This window comes from Trichosurus vulpecula, chromosome 6 (genome assembly GCF_011100635.1).
Source record: "Trichosurus vulpecula isolate mTriVul1 chromosome 6, mTriVul1.pri, whole genome shotgun sequence".
In the NCBI taxonomy this organism is placed as follows: domain Eukaryota; kingdom Metazoa; phylum Chordata; class Mammalia; order Diprotodontia; family Phalangeridae; genus Trichosurus; species Trichosurus vulpecula.
The window spans coordinates 283,253,994-283,273,647 of record NC_050578.1 but is presented as its reverse complement, the minus strand read 5'-3'; positions in this window follow the sequence as shown (position 1 = coordinate 283,273,647).

Below are 19,654 nucleotides of genomic sequence, written 5' to 3'. Positions count from 1 at the left end.
CCCGGCCGCAGCACGTTGGGAGTGGCAGAGCTGGATGCAGAGCGCAGCCCGTGGGGAGGAGGACGGCGGCGGCCTTCTGCTCCTGCTCGGCTGCCTCCTCCCCAGCCCCGCCGCCTGCTAAGCAGGTTCTATTATTAACCGACTCGGGGAGATTATGTCTAGAGACACGCCGCCCCACCGACAGCCGCTGCCTTTGTTGTTGTTCGAGCATTAAACCTCGCAGGCTCTGGGCAGCCGGGGCCCGCGGAGGGCCCCCAGGCTGGCCAGCCCCGGGCTCAGGCCATCTGCCCCCTTCTCGGGCTACGGCAGGAGCCAAATGGCACGGATGGGGTTTCAGCCCCCAAGGGACCCGAGCGATGAGCTTTCTGGGGGAGCCTGGGGCCCCAGCCACGCGCCCTACCGGTGACGGGGCGGGGTGGGGGGCTGCCTTGGGGGCGCGGCCCCTCCTGACCCTGAGGCAGAGGGTGGAGAGGAGGAAGATCCCTCTTCGACCCAATCCCAGCCGTCCAGGTTTTCAGCCTGGTGCTTCTCGGTCTATTTGCAGGTCTGGGGGTGGCGGGGGTGGAGACTGAGCTAGAAGCATGCCTGTTTTATCTGGAAGGGAAGTTGGCAACCTATCTCGGTGGAGGGATGGGGGCGTTCGGTCCCTTGTAGCTGCCTCTGTGTCCTCGTGCCCCGCCCCCCGCCTCAGTGAGAGACCCAGATGGGGCGGGGCACGCGGGGGGGGGGGGTCGGATGGGGCGGGGCCCGCGGGTAGTGACAGGGGGAGACCAGCATTTGTCTGCCATACATCTTACAGCAAGAAACGAGAGTCCCTCTGCTCTGTGCCCCCTGCCCCCCATCCCTCTTAGAAATTGGCCTTGGCTTCTGTCATCCGTTCACTGTAGACCTGAGCCAGGAAGCGGGAGGAAAGGAGAAATGTCACCCGCCCCCCCCCCAGAGCTGTTGTTGCTGTGGGTGTAATGCCTCTTCCCCCGCCCACCACACACTCCCCCCCCCCACACCCCTCCCTTCATCTGCAATGGGAACCGTCTAGCGATAAGATTAAACTGGGCATTGGTGGGGAATTTCAACCCCATTGAGAAGGGACAGACCTGAACTGGGGCAGCCTGGCAAGAGGATCAGGGCCCAGGCCCCATTCGGCCTGAGGCAAGGCCTCTTCTATTCCTTCTATCCCCCTGCCCTCTCGTCTTCTCTACCCCTCACGCCTTTCCTTCTCTCACTGTCTCCCTGCTCTCTCTCTCCCTTCCTCTTTTTTCTTTCTCTCTCTTTCTCTCTGTCGAAAAAATGACTCTTTCTGTCTCTCTTCTCCCTCTCTCTGTCTTTCTGTGTGTATCTCTGTCTCTCTGTCTCTGTCTCTGTGTATCTCTGTGTGTATCTGTCTCTCTCCCCTCTGTCCTAATCCTTCCCTACTCCTGAGGCCTGACACAGTGCTTCCCCCACCCCTGCCCTGCCCCTCTCCTCCTGGGCCTCCTGGGGAGGCCAGCCTGGGAGGGATGATTCTAAGGAGCATCCCAAAGGAAGCTGCTGGAGCTTATTTGTCTAAAGGATTTTTATTTTGACATATTTAAGAAAATGTTTTGAAAGTCTGATCTCTGCTTGCCATTTGCTTTAGATTCAAAATCATTCTTTGTGCTCATCCTAATGAAGCACCGGAGTGGGGGGAGGAGCAGTGAGAGGGTGAGGGATAGGCCTGGCCTGGACCCTGAAAAAAGGGTCAGAGGAGTGCAAATGCTGCATTTTGGGGAGGTGCTCATGTCCAGCCTTCTTGGCCTCCTCTGCCTTGAGTAGATTGGGCTAAGAAGAGGCCAAACTCGGTGTTCGGGCCTTGGCTTACTGGCTGACTCCACTCTTCCATCCTGAAAGGGAGAGAGAACCAAGCTGACAGAGACATGGCTGGGACCACACCCCTTCCAATAGGGCTGTTCAGAGCCTGACTGCTGTGTTAGCAGGGAGCCCGTGGGTTGTAGGTGCTTCCGTCCACTGTCTCCTGGGGTTCCAGGAAGTCAGTGATGCAGGGTGTGACCCCTCCTTTATTCCACGTGCACTGATTGGGCATCTCCACCATTCATGGTACTGGGCTAGAGACAAAAGGAACTGGCATTTTCCTAGGGAATCCCCATTGTTCAGATGAAAAAATGGAAGCTCTGTAAGGGTAAGTGGCCTGGCCATGGTCACACAGCTAGTGAGGGGGAGGGGGAATCTGGACCTAGAGCTTCTTGATCTAAATCTAGCACGCTGCCCACTGGGCAGCCCTGCCTCTCGGGTAGCGGCTCCATTTTGGAGACTGCTGGCTTCCCCAGACTCTTCGGGGGTCTTTACCAGGCTAGGCGCAAATGAGGGAAGGTGGTGGCTTCCGCAGGAGGTGGCAGCAACAGTGTTTCCAGGGACTTTCATCTCTGCAGGATTGTCGTTATTCCACAATTCAAAGCCACAAACGTGTATGAAGCACCTACTGTGTGCCAAGCACAGAGATGACAATACAAGGTCAAGAGTGATATGGGGGCCTAGGAGAGGCCCAGGAAAAATGCTTTAGGAAATCTGAGGAGGGCAGAGTGATGGATCACCTTGGCCTTCCTGTCAAGGAAGGAGGAGCAAGCTGTGTGTGAGGAAGAGGGGATTCTGATGGGAAGAGATGGGAGGGCATGCTCTCCCGGTATGGGCTGTGCCACTCAATCATTATGCCCAGGAAATGGGAAAACAAAAATGAGTCACAGGAATAGACGATAAGTGAGGAGAACACAGCTGTCCCGCGTCACCTGGCCCAGTGCTGGGGGGTGGGACTGCTCTTTGGATGACTGTGGGCAACTAGAACAGTATCGTAGAACCAGAGAAGGGCAGACATCCCCCAAAAGAAAAGAAAGTGGAGTCTGCAGATTCCAGACCAAGCTCTTGGACGTGCGGTTTTCAAATGTTACTGATAGCTTTTGTTTTTAATGTCATGTTCAGCTCCCAGCTAGCCACTCGTTCTAACCAAGTTGAAGGACAGAAGACTCAAACACATGGGCCGAGTTTTCTACACTGTATGGCCTGTTCTGCAACCATAGTCCCCCACCTCTTACAGGAAGGAGAGAGATGCGTTCCATCCCTTTTCTTTGGGGCCAAGCCTGGTCACTATAATTTCGTCGAATTTTGCTGTTGTTTCTGGATGTGGATAATGTTCCCCCGGTTCTCTTTAGTTCAAATCACAAAGGTAATTATTAGTAGGAATAATGATGACAGCGTAAGTTGGTCATTGACTTTACATCCGTCCGTGTCTCCTGTGGTTTGTCATTAGTTTGGTTTTTTAATTCTTTATTATATGACTAATATGGAAATGTTTTACATGATTGCACATGTATGCACTGTATCAGATTCCTTAATCCTACAGGGAGGGAGGAGGGGAGAGGGACGGTAGAATTTGGAACTCAAAACTTAAAAAACCAACAAATCTTTAAAGTTCTTTTTACATGTAATTGGGGGGAAAATAAACTTAGTTTTTTTCCAAAAAATCTTTATTATGAACTTAGCCATCAGCACACATGCACACTTCATTATACGAAACACAGGGGGAAGAGGGATTATTTGGAAAACCACAAACATGTTGGACACAGTAGTACCAAAATGTCCTGGTTTCTGCCCTCTCCTGGGCTTTCTGGGGATTTTAAAACATCGGTATTGACACATTCTTTTGGCATCTCCATAATTACCCACTTAGTCACTCCCACCTCCCAAATAGAAGCTCTGTCTTCCTCGTCACAGATGATGATGGTCAAGTGAGTGATGAGTCTCCCAGTGGTGCTCATTCCGCACCTCTTGCTATCCCCTCCAGTCTGGAGTGGGGAGGTGGCCTCATCTCTCCAGTCATGTTGGGCCTCGTCCATCAGGCCCCTGGATCGATGGCTCCCTGAATCAAGCCAAGGTCCCAAGTCCCTTCTCTGCCCTCTTTCCAGTCATTGATTCTAGACCATTGTTAAAATGCTGGTAGGACACTGTGGAGAAAGAAAAGCCAAAGAGCCAGCTTGTCTCTACCCAGTCTGGGCCAGACCCAGCTGGCCTCATCTCTTTCTTAGATAGCCATAGGGCCACTCTTTGACTAGGAGTTCAGAAGATGCTGGAGATAAAGCTGATTGAGATTTTAATAAAGCATTTGATGAACACTTTCTTTTTATGAAAAGATATATTTTAAACATTTATTTCATTATTTACCAATTACGCCACCCCTCCCCTCTCCTTGAAAGGCAAGCAATTTGGTATTGATGGTCCATGTGATGCCATGTAAAACCTATTTCCATATTAGCCATCTTGCAAAAGAAAGCACAAATGAAAACAATGTTTAAAAATGTCTGCTTCCCTCTGCATTCAGAGTCCCTCAGTTATTTCTCAGGAGGCAGGCAGCATTTTTCATCATGGAATTGTTTTGAATCATTGCCTTGTTCAGAGGAGCTGAGTCTTTCATGGTTGATCATCCTTACAATGCTGCTGTTACTGTTTGACCAAGACTTTCACGAAATTCTTGTGGATGAGATGGCGAGATGCAGATCGGATGGCAGTGCATTTAAGCAGCATCAGAAGTGGCTGAATTGATGGATCCACAGAGTGGTTGGTTTTCAATGTATCTGTGTTAGCTTGGAAGGAGGTCTCCAGTGGAGTGCTCCAGGGATCTGTATTTGGCCTTATCACTGATTCAGAGAAGAACATGGTGGGTGTGTTAATGAGGGCAGAGGAATGACTGGCATAGGAGAGTGAGAATGCCAAAAGACCATTGTCACCACTTGGAGCAAGCACTGAACCTGGCCTCTGACCCTGACATTCAGGAGCTTGGGCAAGTCTTTCCCCCTTGACAAACCTCAGATTTCCTGTTCAAAGATGCCCTCTATGGTTCCTTGTTGCTCTGTATCCCATAATGACCAGACACCACTCATGGACTAGGCTTGATCCAGGGAACTAAGGGTGAGTTCACATAAGCAGAGGAAGCAACACCACCCCCTGCAAGGAAGGCTCGGTGGCATCATCTCACCGTGGCTCTCCACGGACTCAGCCTCCCTTCCTCCTCCACTGTCACCACTGACAAGTCGAAGCCTGCTCTGGGTCTTGGCATCTTCATCTCTAAAGTGGGAACAAGATCTCCTTTCTTTCAGAGTTGTTGTGATGTTCAAGTAAAGGAGGTTGCATAGTACAGTGAAGAGTGGGCACTGAATTGGAGTGAGGAAGACCTGGGTTCAAATCTCACTCTTAGCTGTAGGACCCTGGGCAAGACCCTTAACCTCTCAGTTTCTTCACCTGTAAAACAAGGTGCAGTTCTGGCTCACTTGTCATCATCGGTGCCAGTGCTGCAAGCACAGTGAGAGTGTTGACGGTATCCATGGATAGATCCTACCTCTGGTGGACTTGTATTTGGAGCAAGTAGATGGGAGGAAGTCTCTCATGCAAGCCTCTGGCTAGATTATCAAGTCCTTACCAACTCAGAACTGCCCAGGCAGGGGGCAGCTCTCCAAAGCAGCCTTATGTAGCCCAGAAAGAGGGTGACAACAGGAGAATTAGGCTTGATCTTAGTGGGGGCTTTGGGCCTCCCCAATGAAGCTCAGGATCACTCTGTCCTCACTCTCTCTGCAAAGCATCCCTCCCTCTCCACCATCCAGTCACAGGGCCCAGGCTTTGGATTGTGGCCAGGAAGGAACAGCTCCTCCTATCCAGCCCTGCTCCTCATCACTGCCTCCCCTGGGGCCCTCACTCCTGGGGCTCATGGCCACTCTGTCTTTCATTTCCATCTCAGAATGACCTCTTCAGACAACTACCTATCTGTTTCCTCTCCCTAACTCCCCAGAAGAGTGAGCCCCCTACCCCAAGCCTCCAGCCATGGCCCAACCCTACAAGTGTCAGAACAATCCCACCCCAGCTGGGCAGAGCAGGACAAGGCATGGGGCCAGGTCTGGGCACTGAGTGCTGAGTTAGGGCAGAGCTGGAAGACACCTGGGACTTTCTCCTTATGGACCTCTTCCCCAGCTGGTCAAGTTCATAGAGCCTGAGGAGGTACTGATCCATGGTGCTGGGCAGCCTGCCCCATCCTTGACCATTTCTGGTGCCTGCTGGCTCCATGGGCTTGCGTGACTGCCCTACTTTAATAGTAATTAAGGTGGGACTTTTTGCTGTTGACCTTTAAGGATTCTGGTCTTTGTTTGAATGGGGCAGATAAAGTGGGATGTTTTTGTATGTCTCAGCACTGAGACAATTGGGAGCCATTGATTTGTATCTGATGTGATATTGGGGGTGGGGAACTTCTCCATCCCCAGCCTGGGTGAGGTCAGGGCCCTCTGGCCCTGAACAGGATATGTAAGTGCAAAGGTTAGCATTCTCCCTTGGAGCTCTGAGCCACAGCAGGAGCGGCGCGTGACTCTGGGCCAGCTGTTATAATGATCTCCCTGGCTGTACACCCAGATGTTGAATTGTATTTGGTCTGTAATTCAGGGTGCTGGTTTTTTCCCCTGAACTAAGCAAATAATATTTGTATGCTGGATTAAAGTAAGATTATTAACCCCGTAACGTTTCTTTCCTTAAGTAAAGCAGATCAAAAGGACCTGTGTTGGCAGTTTTCTAGGTGCTGGTTGTTGGTGGATCTTACACCCCCACAGAAGCTTCTAGCTGGATTGTTGATACACCTACAGGACTTGTATGAGTGAGGGAGGATGGTTTATTTAGGGAAGAAAAGATCCAGGGAGGAGAAGGACCCCAGGGCCTGAGAGAGGTGCCCCACACCATAGAGGTGTGGGGCACCTCTCTCTTCTCCATCCATATCTGGAAGGTTTTGTATGCTTTCTATCCTGTGCTTACATTCACTACATCTCCATGTTTAGTTAAATGTAATCATAAAAGAATCATGACAACCTGGAAAAATCTTTTCTGAACAATTCAGACAGCTTCCCAGCTCAGAGTGAAAGGCAAGGGGGCATCTTTATAAGACCTGGAAATGGGGTGGCTGTTCTAGAAGGTGGAGAAAGAGAACAGCAAGGGGGGAAGGGGAGAGGAGTCTATGAAGAGTCCGGTGTGGATGCATAGGGAGCTCATCTGCAAATTCAGAGTATTAGGAGCCATGAATTGTTGAGAGTAAGGGTAGACAAAGGAAGTTGAAACCACCCACCCACCCACCTGGTCCTGCAAAAAAGAGAGTCAGGAGGCATCAGCTAAGAATGAGCGAGGGAGAAAAACTAAGGGAAAGGACAGTTTCATCAGCTATGGTGCAGAAAGAGATAGCAACAGGCAAAAGATGGGAAAAGCGCCAGGGCTGGAGATGGTGACTGCGGCCCATGGACAGAAGAAAGAGCAGCTCAACATCTTCTGCTTTACCTTTCTTGGCTAAGGAGGTCATCCTTCGGGCTGGACAGGATAGACCCTGAATGGATAGTAGGGAGCTGATTCCTCTTGTCTTGGGAGACTTTGTGTTACCTGAGCCAACCTCAGGAAGGTCATGAGAGAAGGCAGAAGTACTGTAGGGATGACCAGAGAAGGGGAAATGTCTCTATTTCCAATAAAGTGTCACCTGCGAATTGAAAGCCAGTGAGCTCTGCTTAAATTACTGGCATATCCTGGGACATGTCATTAAAGAGATGATACATGCAGTTCTAGAAAAGGAGTGATCGGGGAGAGCCAGGCAGGTAGACCAGGCGAGGCTCATTTCCTTTTGTGACACTGTTACTAGGCTGGGTTTTAGACCTTACTGACCAGGGAATACTGCTGGTGCTGGTTTCTAGATTTTGGCAAAGATGTTGACAAAGTCATCCATGTTATTCTAGAGAGAGTGAGAGAGAGACAGACAGACAAAATACCTGCCAAAACAGACACAGGAGCTATATGAACATAAACTATAAGATACTTTTACACAAATAAGCTCAGATCTAAGTAATTGAACTAATATGTATTGTTCATAGGTAGGTAAAGCCAATATAATTTTTAAAATGACAATTTTACCTAACTAATCTATTTATTCAATGTCATCCCAATTAAATTATTAAAATATTATTAACTGAGTTAAATAATAATACCAAAGTTCATTTGGAAGAGCAAAAGATTAGGAACTTCAAAGAAGCCAGGAAAAAAGATGTAAAGGAAGCAGATTCATCGGCCCTTAAACTATATGATAAGGCAGAGCATTGTTGACGTATAGAAAGGATAATTTTGATTCTTAGGAATTAAAATTTTCTTGTATAAATCAAACTATGCAGCCAAGAATAAAAGGAATGCAGAAAATTGGGGGAAAACATTCATAGCCAATGTCTCAGTTAGGGTATAACTGGGCTGGAATGCTGCTGTGGTGTAGGGAATGAGGAGCTGGCTGATTTAGAAAAATATGGAAAGACTTGGACCCATCAAGGAAGATGCCATCCATCTTCAGAGAAACAGATGATAGGTGGTAATAAGCATAGTATGGTCTTACATAGATGTGTATGAGGGTATATGTGTATATATTTATAGATATCTATGAGGATGTATATATATATACACACACACATGTATATCCACACTTAATTGTAGCCTTCTTGGGGGGAAAGGAGGAAATAAAGTAAAAAGTGCACAGCAGAGAACAAAAGAAAACCTACAAGGAAGCAAAGAAAAGCTGGGCAGCTTTGAAAACAATGGAGAGCATTTGTTGTATAGGTTTTCTTGAAATGGAAGTTTATTTTTTTAATTTCTTTATTTATTTTTAGTTTATCACACACGGTTCTACATAATTTTGAGTTCCAGATTTTCTCCCCTCCCTCCCCCCTCCCTCCCCAAGACGTCATGGAATCTCATATAACTGTCATGTATACCTTCGCATTGAATTAATTTATGCACTAGTCAAGTTGTGGAGAAGAATTATGACCAATGGAATGAATCATGAGAAAGAAGAAACAGAACCAAAAAAAAAAAACCAACCCAAAAACAAAAACAAAAGAGAAGCAGAAAAGGCGAGCATGTAGTGCACCTCGATCTGTATTCAAACTTCACAGTTCTTTCTCTGGATGGAGATAGCATTCTCCATCGTGAGTCCCCTGGAGTTGTCCTTGCACCTTACGTTGCTGAGAAGAGTGCAGTATGTCAGGGTTGGTCCTCACAGAATCCATATATCTGTGGCTGTGCACAACGTTCTCCTGGCTCTGCTCCGCTCACTCAGCATTATGTCGTGCAGGTTTTTCCAGGTTGTTACGAAGTCTGCATCATCCTCGTTTCTTATGGCACAGTAGTATTCCATCACCTTCATATACTACAGCTCGCTCAGCCATTCCCCAATTGATGGGCATCCCTTTGATTTCCAATTCTTGGCTATCACAAAACGAGCTGCTATAAATATCCTTGTACATATGGGTCCTTTTCCCGCTTGTGTGATGTCTTTGGGATACAACCCTAGAAGTGGTATTGCTGGGTCAAAGGGTATGAACATATCTATAGCCCTTTGGGCATAGTTCCAAACTGCTCTCCAAAATGGCTGGATCAGCTCACAACTCCACCAGCAATGCAACAATGTTCCAATTTCCCCACATCCTTTCCAGCATTTATCATTTTCCTGTTTTGTTATTTTAGCCAATCTGACAGGAGAGAGATGGTATCTAAGAGTTGTTTTGATTTGCATTTCTCTAATCAGTAGTGATCCACAGCATTTTTTCATATGCCTATAGATAGCTTTAATTTCTTCCTCTGAAAACTGCCTGTTCATATCCTTTGACCATTTCTCAATTGGGGAATGGCTTGTATTCCTATATATTTGGCTCAGTTCCTTGTATATTTTAGAAATGAGGCCTTTATCAGAGATACTAGCTGCAAAGATTTTCTCCCAATTTTCTCCTTCCCTCCTAATTCTTGTTGCATTGGCTTTTTTGTACAAAAACATTTCAATTTGACATAATCAAAATTATCCATTTTGCATTTTGTAATGCTCTCTATCTCTTGTTGGGTCATGAATTCTTTACTTTTCCATAAATCTGATAAGTAAACTATTCCTTGCTTTCCCAAATTACTTATAGTATCAGCTTTTACTCCTAAATCATGAACCCATTTTGACTTTATTTTGGTATATGGTGTAAGACATTGGTCTATACCCAGTTTCTGCCCTACCAGTTTCCAATTTTCCCAACAGTTTTTGTGAAATAGTGAATTATTAGCCCAGAAGCTGGCCTCCTTGGGTTTATCAAAGAGTAGATTGCTAAACTTGTTGATTTCTCCTACTTGTGTACCTATCCTATTCCACTGATCCACACCCCTGTTTCTTAACCAGTACCAGGCAGTTTTGATGACTGCTGCTGTGTAGTACAGTTTAATATCTGGTGTGGCTAAGCCGCCTTCTCTAGCATGTCTTTTCATTAATACCCTAGATACTCTAGACCTCTTGTTTTTCCAAATGAATTTTGTTATTATTTTGTCCAGCTCAGTAAAATAATTTTTTGGTAGTTCGATTGGTATGGCACTGAATAGATAGATTAATTTAGGTAAAATTGTCATTTTATTATATTAGCTCAGCCTAACCATGAGCAACTGATATTTTTCCATTTTTTTAGATCTGATTTTATTCGCGTGAAAAGTGTGTCATAGTTATGTTCATATAGGCCCTGGGTTTGTCTTGGCAAATAGACTCCCAAATATTTTATAGTGCCTTCAGTAACTTTGAATGCAATTTCCCTTTCTATCTCTTGCTGTTGGGCTTTGTCAGTAATGTATAGGAATGCTGAGGATTTATGTGGGTTTATTTTATATCCTGCAACTTTGCTAAAGTTGTTTATTATTTCAAGTAGTTTTTTACTTGATTCTCTAGAATTCTCTAGATAAATCATCATATCATCTGCAAAAAGTGATAATTTAGTTTCTTCTTTTCCTATTGTAATTCCTTCAATTTCTTTTTCTTCTCTTGTTGCTACAGCTAATGTTTCTAGTACAAAATTGAATAATAGGGGTGATAATGGACATCCTTGTTTCACCCCGATCTTGTTGGGAATGCATCTAGCTTATCCCCATTACAAATAATGCTTGTTGATGGTTTTAGGTAGATGCTATTTATAATTTTAAGGAAGGTTCCATTTATTCCTATGCTTTCTAGTGTTTTTAATAGGAATAGGTGTTGTATTTTGTCAAAGGCTTTTACTGCGTCTACTGAGATGATCATATGGTTTCTGCTAGTTTTGTTCTTGATATGGTCAATTATGCTAATAGTTTTCCAAATACTGAACCAACCTGGCATTCCTGGAATAAATCCTACCTGGTCATAGTGTATTATTCTCGTAATGAGTTGCTGCAGTCTTTTTGCTAATATTTTATTTAAAATTTTTGCATCAATATTCATTAGAGAAATTGGTCTATAATTTTCCTTCTCTGTTTTGACTCTACCTGGTTTGGGTATTAGTACCATATTTGTGTCATAAAAAGAATTTGGTAGGACTCCTTCTTCACCTATTTTCCCAAATAGTCTACAAAGTATTGGAATTAGTTGTTCTTTAAATGTGTGATAGAATTCACATTTAAAACCATCTGGCCCTGGAGATTTTTTCCTAGGGAGTTCATTGATGGCATGCTCAATTTCTTTTTCTGAGATGGGGTTATTAAGAAATTTCACTTCCTTCTCTGTTAGCCTGGGCAGTTTATGTTTTTGTAGATATTCATCCATATTTCTAAGGTTGTCAAATTTATGGGCATACAGTTGGGCAAAATAATTCCTAATTATTGTTTTGATTTCGTCTTCATTAGAGGTGACCTCACCCTTTTCATTTTTGATACTGGTAATTTGATTTCCTTCTTTCTTTTTTTAATAAAATTGGCCAAAGATTTATCAATTTTATTGGTTTTTTCATAAAACCAGCTCTTTGTTTTATTTATTAATTCAGTAGTTTTCTTGGTTTCAATTTTATTAATCTCTCCTTTGATTTTCAGTATTTCTAATTTGGTATTTAATTGGGGGTTTTCAATTTGCTCTTTCTCTAGCTTTTTCAGCTGTATGCCCAGATCATTGATCTCCTTTTTCCCTATTTTATTCATGTAGGCATTTAGGGATATAAAACTTCCTCTAAGAACTGCTTTTGCCGCATCCCATAAGTTTTGGTATGTTGTTTCATTATTGTCATTCTCTTGAATTAAGTTATTAATTGTTTCTCTGATTTGTTCTTTGGCCCACTCATTCTTTAGAATTAAATTATTTAGTTTCCAATTAGTTTTTAGCTTATTTTTCCATGGTACTTTATTAAAAATGATTCTTATTGCATCATGATCTGAAAAGGATGCATTGACTACTTCTGCTTTTCTGCACTGGATTGTGCCCTAGTACATGGTCAATTTTTGAGTATGTGCTATGTACTTTTGAGAAGAAAGTATATTCCTTTTTATCCCCATTCAGTTTTCTCCAGAGGTCTATCATATGTGCCTTTTCTAAAATTCTGTTTACCTCCTTAACTTTTTTCTTATTTATTTTGAGATTAGATTTATTAAGTTCAGAAAGGGGGAGGTTGAGGTCTCCCAATATTATAGTTTTGCTGTCTATTTCTTCCTGTAACTCCCTTAACCTCTCCTCTAAGAATTTGTATGCCTTACCACTTGGTGCATAAATGTTAAGCAATGATATTGCTTCATTGTTTATGGTGCCTTTTAGCAGGATATAATGTCCTTCCTTATCTCTTTTAATTAAATCTATCTTTACTTTTGCTTTGTCTGAGATTAGGATTGCTACACCTGCTTTTTTTACTTTAGCTGAGGCACAATATATTTTACTCCAGCCTTTTACCTTTACCCTATGCGTATCCCCCTGTTTCAAATGCGTTTCTTGTAAACAGCATATTGTAGGATTATGGTTTTTAATCCATTCTGCTATCTGCTTCTATTTTGTGAGAATGTTCATCCCCTGCACGTTCAGGGTTATGATTTCTATCTGTGTCTTTTTCTCCATCCTAATTCCCCCTGTTTCTGCTTTTATTTCTCCCTTTCCCCTTCTCCTCCTCAACAAAGTTTTGCTTTTGACCGCCACTTTCCTCAGTTAACCCTCCCTCTTTATTCCCCTTCCTTATCTTACCATTACCCACTTACTACTTCTCCTCTCCCTTCTGACCACCCCCCTCCCTTTTTCCCCCCTTACCCTCCCACTTCCCGTAGGACAAGTTAGATTTCTAAACTTATCAGAGTATGTTATTCCCTTCTTGAACTAGATCAGATGACAGTAAAGCTCAAATACTGCTCTTCTCCCTCCCTTCTTTCCCTCTACTATAATATGTTTTTGTGCCACTTCATTTGGTGTAATTTACCCTTTTCTACTACCTCCTTACTGCTTCCCTCATAGCCCTCCCTTTATATCTCTTACTTATATTTTATATCTTTACATCAGTTAATTTATACAGGCATTCACAACCTATGTATATCCCTTTCAATTGTCATAATAGCTGTACCATTCTCAAGAATGACATATATATATATATATATATATATATATATATATATACACATATATGTATAAAACATACATAAGATGATATAATCCCTCATAAAGATGCAAAAAACCTGCCCTTATTGGTTAATAAGGTTTGTGGGGTTTTTCCCCCTGGTTACCTTTTTGTGTCTCTCTTGAGTTTTGTATTTGGAGATCAAATTTTCCATTGAGTTCTGGCCTTTTCATCAGGAAGGTCTGGAATTCCCTTATTTCATTGAATGTCCATTGCCTTGCCTGGAAAATTATGCTTAGTTTTGCTGGGTAGTTGATCCTTGGTTGTAGTCCCAGCTCCTTTGCCCTTCGGAATATCATATTCCAATTTCTCCTGTCTTTTAATGTGGAAGCTGAGAGATCCTGCGTGATCCTGATGGTAGTTCCACGATATTTGAATTGCTTCTTTTTGGCTGCTTGCAGTATTTTCTCCTTGAGTTTATAGCTCTGAAATTTGGCTATAATATTTCTTGGTGTTTTCAGTTTGGGATCTCTTTCAGGGGGTGATCGGTGAATTCTTTCAATGCCTATTTTGCCCTCTGGTTCTAGGACCTCTGGGCAGTTGTCTTTGATAATTTCTTCGAAGATACTGTCAAAGCTCTTTTTTTCATCGTGGATTTCCAGTAGACCAATAACTCTCAAATTGTCTCTTCTGGATCTATTTTCCAGGTCAGTTGTTTTGCCAATCAGATATTTCACATTTTTTTCTATTTTTTCATTCTTTACGTTTTGTTTTATTGCTTCTTGGTGCCTCATAGATTCATTAGCTTCCACTTGCTCAAGTCTAATTTTTAATGAGTTAGTGTTTACATTTTGCTTTTGAGTCTCCTTTTCCAATTGGTTGATTTTGCCTCTCAGGGTGTCCTTTTCTCTCTCTAGATTCTGAATCTCCATAGCCATTTCGCCAATCTTTTTCTTTAGGGACTTGATTTCATCAGTGGATTTTTTTCCCCTTTTTTCCATTTTTTCCATATTTTCTTTTAGCTCCCTAATTTGGTTTTTAAAATCCTTCTTTAGCTCTTCCAGCAGTGCTTTTTGGGCTGGAGACCAGTTCATATTACCTTTTGAGGTATCTGATGTATCTACAGTATCGTTACTTTCCTCTTCCATATTTGTATTTTGATCCTGCCTGTCTCCATAAAAAGAATCTATTGTCCTTGGTTTTTTTTTGTGTTCTTCTTCATGTTGGTTTGCCTTTTGCTGGCTTTACAACGAATTTCTATTTATGGGCCTCAGGGCTTTCTGTCCCAGCTTTCTTATTCTGGGGGTTGTGAGTCTAGAATTATAACCTTCAGTTTCCTGAGGTGTGGGGGAGGGGTCTGGCTCCCTGGCCTCTCACTCCCTGTGGGTGCTCTCCAGCACTTGCTTTTCAGCAATGGTCTCAGCTGTTTGTTGTTTGAGCTGATGTCTGGCACTTCCCCTGGGGGAGCAAGGTTACATCTGGGCTCCTGGCATTGACCCCTGCCGACTCTGCCCCTATGGGACTTTTGAACTTCTGCTATTTGACCACTGAAGCCCCACTACTTTCTGCTCAGTTCCAGCGTTCTTTTTTTCCCCCCTGAGGGATTCTCTGGGTGGGGAGGGGAGGGATTAGAGCCGTTTACCTGGCCATTGAGTGTTCCGGAAGTTCAAGAAGCTGAGTTCCTGGGTTTTGCAAGCATCAGGAGTGGGTGTTTTTACGGCCGGTGGCGTTGCGCTGCCTCTCGTCTCTTCCACAGACTGCCGTCCTGTGTTGGGAGGTCTGGGATCTCTGTCGGTTTTGAGCGCCCAGCTTTCTCCCAGCCCGTCTCCCACGTGGATTTCCCGGCTGGCTGCTTCCGCTTTGGTCTGGAGCAGCTCCGCACCGAGCACTCTTCCAGCCTACAGGTTCGTGACTCCAGCCTTTCAAACTCTCCTGGCTCGGAAATTTGCCCCACCCAGACTGCTCGCAGTTTCTGACTCTCTCAAATCTGCTCAAATTCACTTTTTTATAGGAATCTGACGGACCTTGTGAGAGAGCTCCAGTAAGATGCTGCCTTCATGCGGCCATCTTGGCTCCGCCCCCCGGAAGTTTATTTTTTTAACTTGAATCCTCTCTTATGATCTGCTGTGTATGTGGCAGGTATTTTTTCTCATTTTGTATTTAAGTTTAAAATAAAAAAAACATTCCAAAAAAGAAAAAAAAAAGAAAATCATTCTTGACCTGTAATCCCCCGCTCTGTAAAGTAAGGATGGAGGCCCATTTTCTTTTCTCTTCTTTGGAACCAAACCAGTGGGCTCAGTTTGGCTCTTTCTATTCCCATCATCGTGGTCTTTGTTATTCTGGGTCTCTCCATCCCTCTCTGAGTCCTTCTCAGTCATTGTGTCTTACAGCCCAGTGATATTTCATCACATTTGTGCACCACAGCTCATTGGGTCACCAAGAGGCATCACCTTTGCTTCCAATTCTTTGCTGCTGCAGAAAGCACCTCCTAAACATGTTTTGGCATCCATGACACCTCTCTTTTCCTTTCTTTGTCTTTTGCGTCTTTGGGATATCTTGCTGGTGGCAGTAGCACTGGATAAAAGGGCACAGACAGTTTGGGGGATTTCTAGAGTAGTTCTAGAATGTTTCTAGGATGGCTGGACCAGTTCTCAGTGCTTCTGGTGGCACATCAGTGTTGGAGCATCCTCATCCTACTTGAACTCGTAGTCTTGGGAGCTCTGGAGTGAGTGTGACTGTACTTAGGTTACAGATAAGGAGATGGGAGCTCAGGGAGGTGAATTACCTCTCCCAGGGTTGCACGAGTAGGAAGTGTTATAGCCAGGGCCAGAACCTGGAGCACCACAGTGCTTTCCCCCAGGGTGGCTGTTGATGCCTGCTGACTGAGGGTGGGAAGCAATTATCAGACCACTGACAAGGATTTACTCTGTGCTTGCTGGGCCCAGCCCTGTGCCCAGCCCAAGGGAGACATGTCAGACAAGGGCTGACACCAGCGCCGGTGGAGCTCAACCCCTGGGGAGAACCAGGAGCAAGATGCATGAAGAATCAGGCAACATCACCAGACAGGGACTGAGAGAGTTCAGGCCTCACCCTGCCAGGGAGGATTCTGGGTCAGAGGAGCCACAGCTCGGGGGGTGTTTTCTATAGAGAAGGGGGCTCATGGTAAATAAGAGGCCTGGAAGGCTGTGACCCAGGCAGGGCTTCCCACAGACCGATTGGACTATGTCCTTGCTCCTAGAAGCCTCAGCCATGAGCTGGTGGGCATGGTCATTCACTGGGTACAGCAGAGGCATTTGAACACCAGCCATCCTTGTCTACTTCTTGGGCACTGGGGAATTTGTGGCTCACAGGAGACAGGGACCAGTACAGGAAGGGAACCTGGTCCAGAGGGTGGGCTGCCTTAGCTCAGCATGGGGGGCAGACCAGCAGCCAAGCAGGCTGCTCCTAAGAGGTAGAGTGGGGCTGTTCTGCCCTTACAGAGGGGTGTGTCAGAGTGGATTGGAGCTAGTGATGATTCAGGACAAGGCTGAATTAGACTCTTCTCCCGTCTCCAGGGGGAGCTGCAGAGCTGAGAGTGGTGGGGCAGTCCAGCAGCTGCACCTCAGCTGGAACCTGGCTTCCGGAGAGAGGGATGAGGAGCAATTCCAACTAGGCAAACTTCCCAAGGGTGAGAGCTGCTCCAAAGTGGCCTGGCTTCCTGGGGAAGTGGGCAGTGAGCAGTTCCCTTCATTCACAAGGTCTTCAAGATTTGACTGTGTGTGTTCTAGAGGGGACTCGTAACTAGACATCGGTTGGACACTGCCAAGACTCCTTCCACATCTGAAATTTGGGGGTATCCTACAAAGGGAAGCTTGAATTCTTACCAGCCAACTTTGAGACCCCAAAACCCATTAGTACACACTGCCTCCAGGCTCCAGGTCAGCAGCTCTTATATCAGGCTGACTCCTTAGGGGCTGGTCTTCTGTGAGGGAGCAGAGAGAGGCTTCCCAGGTATAGCTCTGTGTCACCATGACAACTCCAGCTCTTCTCCAGCCACAGGCTCTAGGCTACCTACCTAGGAAGCAGCCACTGCCCTGATACCACCAGTCCTCTGAGATATCTTTGGGGGAGAGTAGCCACTGCAGTGACCCAGCTCCAATGACAGCCAGCTCCCCAGGCCTTTGAATTCTCCTGTTGTCTCCAATGTGCCGTGAACTGCGAGAGATGTTTGGCATCCGTATATCTCAGTTCCCATATCTGTAATCCCTGTAATCTGTAATCCATATCTGTAAGTTCTAGTACCCACAGAGAATATGATTGGCCAATAAATGGATTGGAAGGTGCTGGCTGTTCAGATTCTGGGCTCCGAGGCTGCCCTGGAGTGTCCCAGTGGCAGCATCTTCTATAACTCCAAACTGGGGCATTCTTCCCAACTAGGGCCCAGCAGCAGCTTGTAGGAGGGAGAAGCTGCTGAGTCTTCATTTTGCACTCAAACCACTAAGCTCCCATCCTGCAGGCCACTACAGGGACATATCACCAAACCAAGGCCTCAGGGCCAGAGGTAGTCCGCTCAGACTCAGGGGGCCTTTGATGAGTAGCCTGTTTATTCATTCCCTGAAATGCTAGAGGGGCAGGAAAGCCTAATTAAAAGTGCCAGCCCCAGTGAAGCTGAGCACCAGCAGTCAGGACTAGGGATGTGACTGCCCTTGGTGCTAGCTCATCATTCTAGGAGTCCTTCCTTCTAAGGCTGGAGCTGGGAGCTGGGTCAGGGACTGAGGCTGCAGAGAGGAGACCCTGGCAGGGGATGCTGAGTGGAGGGAGTCTTTTCTCTGCAGCTCTTGGGATTCCCTTGGGTGAGGGGGCAGATTCTCTTGTACCCGTGACCCATCTCTGGGAGAGGACCCAAGCCATTGTGGAACTATGAGGAGCAGGGAGTTCCCAGCTGAAGAGCCATGGCCAGAAGAGAAAGCTCACTCCATTGCTTCTTCATGTTCCTTCCTCGGTGCCTATCTTAGAGCTGAAGGGGCCCCAGAGGTCATGGGCTCCACTGCTCTATTTCACAGAGGAGGAGGCTGAGGCCTCAGTAAGTGAAAGGGCTTGTTCACCTGGGTGGTCTGACAGGAGCTAGATTTGAAAATAAGGCTGCTGGCCTCTTCAACCCAGGCTTTTTCTCTGACTATGGTGCCTTCCCGACAAGGGTTAGATTTCTCTATGGGGCATACAACTCCAATAAAACACCACTGAGTTTTGAACAATTACCACCATCATCATTGGAGGAGGAGGAGGAGAGGGCGGGGGTCATCAGGGCAGGCTTCACAGAGGCAGTGGCACCTGAGCTGAGCCTGAGGGAAGCCCGGGGTTCCTAGAGGTGACAACCAGAAAGATGGGTAGTCTAGCCATGAGCAAGGGGAGAAGGAACATTGGTTCCCAGGAGGAACCAAGCAAAGAGGCCGATGTGTCTGGAACCCAGGGTATGTACAAGGCAGCCTCATGAGATAAAAATGTGGACCACGAAGGGCTTTGGACACAGAGCCGAGAAGTCTGAATTTTGTGCCAGAGGCCATGGGGAGCCTAATGAAAAATAGTGAGTCAGTGAGCAATGTGGCCAGCTGTGGCTGGACTGGATGACCTCTGAGGTCCCTTCTGGTTATAAATCTATGAGAGGGAGAGAGACAGGAGTCAGGGAGGCCCATAAGGAGGCTGTGGAGGTGGCCGGAGTAGAGGAGATGGGCCTGAAATGGGGAAGAAGCTTATATGGAAGTTGGCAGCTGCTCTGATGTCATGCTGAAGGGAGAGCCGAGGATGACTCCAAGGCTGGGAGCCGGTGGCTAGAGCAGTCTTGGTGCCCTCCCGGAAGCAGGGAAGCCAGGAAGAAGGGCAGCTTTGAAGGACAGACCCTGAGCTCTTGATATTTGGACATGTTGGGCTTCTGTGCCTACAGAACATCCAGCAGCAATGTCTGCTGCCAAAGTTGGGTGTAGGAATCAACCTAGAGATGCCAGAGCCTTCTGGAGCTGAGATCACCAGGGGAAAGCACACAGAGGGAGAAGAGAAGCAGCTGAGGACAGAGCCCTGGGGGCCCCCATTGTCAGTACTCAACTCTGGGGTCCCTCAAGCTGGCACATCATAGTGCCAGGCAGCTTGTGAGGTTGGGGTGAAAACCCTCAAAGAAAGCCTGGAGGGGAGCCTCCTAGTGCCCGTTTTACAGATGAAGAAGCAGGCTGGGTGAGACAAGGTGGCAGAGCCTAGAATTGGGCTTCATTTGTTCCCAGGTCTTGGCACCTGGTGGGGCCTGGCTCAGGTGGGTGTGA